Here is a 5,882-nt window from a genome sequence, read left to right on the forward strand (position 1 = left end):
AGGTGGGTCTCTTGTAGGCAGCATATGTGTGGGTCATGCTTTCTTATCCATTGAGCTATTCTGTGTCTTTTGATTGGAGCATTTAATCCATTTACATTTAAGTTCATTGTTCATAGGTACTTATTCATTGCCATTTTTGTACCTGTGTTCCTCTTTGTCTGTCTCTTTTCCTTCCTTTCCTTAAAGCAGTCCTTTTAGTATTTCTTGTAGAGCTGGTTTGGTGGAGGCGTATTCTTTAAGACTTCTTTTTTCTTGGAAGCTCTTTATTTGGCCATCTATCTTGATTGAGAGCCTTGCTGGGTAAAGTAGCCTCGGTTGCACTCCTCTGGTGCTCATTACTTGGAATATTTCTTGCCATTCTCTTCTTGCTTGAAGTGTTTCCATTGAGAAGTCAGTAGCTAACCTTATTGGGGCTCCCTTGTATATTACTTCTGCTTTCTCCCATGCTGCCTTTAAGATTCTCTCTTTGTCTTGGAATTTTGCCATTTTGATGATGATGTGTCTTGAAGTGGGCCTCCTTGGGTTCCTCTTGATTGGGACTCTCTGTGATTCCTGGATTTGTGTGACTTTTTCTTTCATCAAATTAGGGAAATTTTCTCTCATTACTCTTTCAAATACGTTTTTTATTCCTTGTTCTTCTTCTTCTCCTTATGGTGTTCCTATTATTTGGATATTATTACGTTTCATATTGTCTTGCATTTCTCTTAATCCCTCTTCATTTTTTCTGAGCTTCTTTTCATTTTCCTGCTTCTTCTGTGAGATGCTTTCTACCTTGTCCTCCAACTCATTAATCCGATCTTCTGTCTCATCTACCCTATTTTTAATGCTTTCTCCTGTGTTCTTCAATTCAGAAATTGTATTCTTCATTTCCTCTTGGCCCCTGCTAATAGTTTCCATTTCCGTTTTCATGTTGATATAGTTTGTGGTGAGATTGTTGTAGCTCCCCTGTAGTTTCTGGTAGCTCATTGTGAGCTCTTTGAACTTCCTGATAACCAGTGCTTTGAATTAAATATCTCATAGGTGACTTACCTCTATTTCATCTAACATTCTTTCTGAGGGTTCCTCCTTTCCTTTCATTTGGGGATTGTTTCTTTGTCTTCCCATTATTTATGAGACTCTTCTTGTTAGCCTCAGCTTCTAAAATTGGTCTGTTCTGACTCCCTGGGTTTATGGTGTGAACTTTTGTGGTGGAAAACCTGTGAAATTCAGTGGTGCAGTCTCTTTCGGTTATCCTGTCGTTCTCTGTGCCCACCTACTCAAATATGCAGCAACTTGTGGCTTCTCTCCTACAGCAAAGTGCAATTTGTCTCTCTGACTCTACTGTTGGGAGTCCTCTTCTATGGGTCCAGCTCTGGTCTTTTTGTATTTTCAAGTTGTTTGTGTCTCTTGTGGGTAAAAGAAAGAAAAGACAAGGAAAGAAATAAAAGGAAGAAAAAAGGAAGATAGGGGAATGGAGGAAAGAGCGATAAGTTTGAAAAGAAAGGAAGAAGGAATAAAACAGAAAATCTGAAATAAGAGGACAAAAGTATGGAAAGATAAAATAGTAATAAAATAACATATTACTGTTATTTTATTCTGTTAAAGAAATAACAGATTACTTTAAAAAAGCAAAAAGATAAAGAAAAGGAAAGGAAAAAGAAAGAAAAGTTAAAAAAGAAAAAAGTAAAATAAAATAAAGTAAAATAAAATTTAAAAAAAGAAAAGAGAGAGAAAAAAAGGAAACATTGGTTTTTGGTTTCAAACTGGCCAAACCACTTTTTCTGGCTTCAGTTGGCTGAGGGTCAATTGTTGTGATTTTTCTGCCAGTCCTCTCTCAGGAGCCAGACCTTTGGTGCCTCTCCCCAGCTCCCTACGATGGGGAACTAGGACTTCCTCACAGAGCTCTTTTCCCAGGGGTTACCGCTGTGTGTTGGGTTGCAGTGTCTGCAGGTGCATGTGCTGGCCAAGTTGCCTGGTTCCCAGTGCATGGAGCACAGACCTGCCCCCCTTCTGTGGGAAAGCTCCAGGCCCTCTGCCCAACCTCGGGTTCGCTGCTAGGCTGGGTGTGGTGCCCACCGGGCAGTTCTGTCTATTGGATTCAGAGCCCTACACTGTACCTATCAGATCTCCAGGGCTGGCAAGCACAGAGTCCTCAGCACCCTCTCTGTAAACTCTAGCAAACAAGTCTCCCCTGGCACCCAACATTGCTTGGCCAGAAAGGGAGGGAGTTGAGGATCTCGGCTCTTTCCCCAGGACCCCTCAGCATGCCCGGGGCTTCCAGATAGTCCGAGGGAGATGAACTGAAAGCTGGGAGCTGATCTGAGGACTGGGCACTGGCAAAACGCTGTGCACACATCAAGGCACACTGCAGGTTGTGTACTGATCCCCCGAACTGTGCGCCTGTCTTTGTTTGGGACCCCTGGCAGGCCTGTCTGCAAAATCATAGGGAGGGAGCAGCATGGGGAACTGTCCCAGGCGCTGAACGTTGGCCCAAGTGCACCCGGAATCGCCCAGACACACTGCGCACCAGGCACTGGACCCCCAACCTGTGGGCCGGCTGAAATCCCTTTTGCTCCTGTCTTTATTTGGGTCCCTTGGCAGGCCCCAGCCAAAAAATCCTAGGGAGGGAGTAGCTGGGGGACTGGCGCAAGCGCGCCCAGCAATCGCCCAGATACACTGCGCACTAGAGCTGCCCCCCCAGCTATGCACCAGCCGAAATCTCTTCAGCTCCTGTCTTTGTTTTGATAGGCCCCAACCTCCAGATGAATCCAAAATAGGGTTTTTCACAGGGCACTGGACCAGAACGCTGGGCACTCGTCAAGGGTCGCCGTGTGCAGAGCACTGGTCCCCAGACTGTGCACCCCCCGAATTCCCTGCTGTTCCTCTCTTTGCTCCATCCCCGAGACTCTACTGTACCGCTGCTGTCTCCCTACCGTCTGGTTCCTCCGTGACCGTCAAGATTTCTGGTCCCTTATTTTCATATATGCTGGGCAACTGCTGGCTTACTGGCTTCTCCTCCGCCCACAGGTTTCTCTCCCTTGTGTACAAGGAACTGGAATCTTCTCCGTCCTACTCCATCGCCATCTAAAAATATGGAACACTTCACGAATTTGCGTGTCATCCTGGCACAGGGGCCATGCTGATCTTCTCTGTATCGTTCCAATTTTAGTATATGTGCTGCCGAAGCAAGCACTAATAAACACATTTTTTAAAGAAATAGTTTTATGGGACTTGGGACTTTGCCTTTGTCCCTGAACAACATGAGCTTCAGCACCCATTCCAGATTCTCCACAAACTACCAGACCCTGGGCTTCCTCAGGTGCACAACCACCAGCCCAGTCAGCACCTAAACCAGGATCTGTTCAGGCTCTGGGGACTCAGGTCCCCAGATATCCATCTCTCACACCACCAGTGTGTCCAGAAACCTGTATTTTAAGTGAGTGATTTATGCAACTCTAATGCAGATGGCTCAAATACAATAGTTTGAATAATAGTACTTGAATTAATTGATTCTGTAGCAAAATTTAAACCAAAGGGCTCTGCTTGCTGAATTCATGTAAATATACTATAATATATACAACTACTAGCTTAGTTTTTAAGAGTGACTCTTTCCATATGACAGAAGAAGATGTGTGAAGTAGACTGGAGGCAATCACAGAACCCTCTACAATCTTTACAAAATGGGAAGATAGAAACATAACATTTAGTCCAAATAGAATTCAAAGTGACAGGTCTATGGCTGGATTTTCAAAAATTATTTATTTAGAACCTTCCAACTTTCAAACAAAAGATTCTTCTCCCAGTTTAATACACATGACATAGTGCAAAAATAAATGAAAAATGGGCTTCTATCTCTAGAGAACCTTGCTTCATATCCTTTCTGAGAAAGAGGTTCTGGTATTTCTCAACAGCTCCCAAATTAAAGAAATTTGTGCCTTTTACTCTAAAATTCCAGGCTCAGAAAACACTTTCCCATAGTTTCAAATCTAATTAGGGTAGAAGGCTTTAGAAAGGATATAGTGAATATAGGAAACAAAAGCAAAAATCATAAATCTGGTCATTGTCCAGTTTTCAGAGCAAAACAAGGTAGAATGCACATGCTAGAAGAGAGGCAAGCGTGGCCTTGGGTTTTGATAAAGGACATTTCAGATAAAAGATGCTACATAGCACAAATGGTATGAACTGATGTCAGGATGACTTATCTCAGCCTTTTTCTGGTTCATCATGGAACTTCCTCTGTGATCTTCTATATAAATCAAATAGACTACAGTAAAATAGACAAAAAATTGCATGCGTGAAAAATCACACAAATACCTTGCCTTATTGCCTCACAATCAACCTACATGTTTTCCGACAAAGACAGCTTGTATTTGGTTTTTATTTGTTTTGTACTTGTTGACATACTGCTATGTAATTTTCCTCAAATTGTTCAGTAGGACTGTCTTCTTTTCCTCAACTGGATGGCAAACTCTTAAAGGTCAAAGGTCTTGCATGTGATTTCTTTGGCAGCTCCTCACATTTTGGAGCACAACATTCTCTTCACACGCCAGTGAAAGGCAGCTGTGAATTCTTCTGCGTTTTCTTCAGCTTAAAAAAGGTAGGGCCTAAGGTTAAGTGGCATGTTTCGTATTAATAAATTTGCAGCCTTGTCAGAGAGTACTTCAAACAAAAACTGTCTCTTCCCATTATGGGATTGTTAAGAAGATTAATTTATGTTTTTCTATTGGTTCTTGACAGTAACTGAAGTATTGCCATTTCTGTCTGTACTTATGTTACTTTATGGGGACTTTTCACCTTCCTGGGTAGGTTCACCTAATTTAAAGAAAATCCTTTTTCAAAGTGATAGAAGATTATTTAGAGACTTCAATAACAATTTCATGCAAAAAGGGGATCCACTATTTCAGGGCTAAAGGACAGCTCTAGAGCTATATCTGGATCTTATATAAAAGACATTGATTAAGTTAGATCAGAAGTTTTTCATCCTTGGCTATAATTGCCAAGTGATTATATAACCACTATTGTTCCACACAGTACATGAAATTGAAAATATAATGTGACAGAGGGTTTAAAGAAAAAAAATTTCCTTAAAGGAGGAAAGTTTTTATATTGATAATACTATAAATAAAGATGCATGGAAAGACTTTAAAAAGGGGTAATAAAAATCCCTATTATCTCAAATCATAAATACAGTTCCCTTCTTGAGGTTTTAATTAAAATATTTCAAAGAGAAATTCAAACTCAAACTCAAACTTTAGTATTAGAAAAAGAAAACTTAACAAGTGTGCTAACATGGGTCTGTATTGAATAAAAATCACTTTGGTATAATTCTGATCTTGGAAATATTGCTCAGAGAGTTGAAACACAATATTATGTAGAAAAATATATAATATTGTTACTTAGAGAAAGCTTTACAAGACCTACTCAACAAGTACAGGAATGAGTTAAGTTTCAGTCACTGTTTTGACTCTTTGTGTCAAATGAAAAATCAGGGGAAGTACATCAAAGCATGAATCTACAGCTTGAACATCTTAAGCATGGCATTGATTATTTTTCCAGGTCAAATTAAATTGCAAATCTATGAGCAATCTTGAGAACTACTGAACCTTATCTGTCTGGTTCCAAGCCTGAATCTAGATATAAAATGGGTTGACATTGTGTTCTACACCTAAAGAGCTTATTTGTCAATGAATTTTCAATATTTTCTTTTATTTAGTTTATAAGGACAATTAAAATAGCACATGGATGAGGAAATACAGTCACTATACTTATCCTGTAAATGTGCTATACTTTTCATATGGAAATCTTTCACTAAATTGACAATAAAAGTAACAATCACCACACAACAGTGAAAACAAGATGACAACAATAATGACTAATATTTGTTAAGAACTTATTCTGTATTT

The 5,882-nt window shown here is 40.1% G+C and overlaps 1 non-coding gene across 1 annotated transcript; it reads right to left on the minus strand.

Moving 5' to 3' along the window:
- Positions 1-3,065: 3,065 nt before the first annotated feature.
- LOC119060082 (U6 spliceosomal RNA) lies at positions 3,066-3,172 on the minus strand. Its single transcript, XR_005084518.2, has one exon. It is a non-coding gene; the product is annotated as a U6 spliceosomal RNA (small nuclear RNA).
- Between the last annotated feature and the right edge of the window lie 2,710 nt (positions 3,173-5,882).

The sequence above is a fragment of the Artibeus jamaicensis genome, unplaced genomic scaffold (assembly GCF_021234435.1).
Source record: "Artibeus jamaicensis isolate MK-2021 breed Jamaican fruit bat unplaced genomic scaffold, CSHL_Jam_final contig_240, whole genome shotgun sequence".
Classification (NCBI taxonomy): domain Eukaryota; kingdom Metazoa; phylum Chordata; class Mammalia; order Chiroptera; family Phyllostomidae; genus Artibeus; species Artibeus jamaicensis.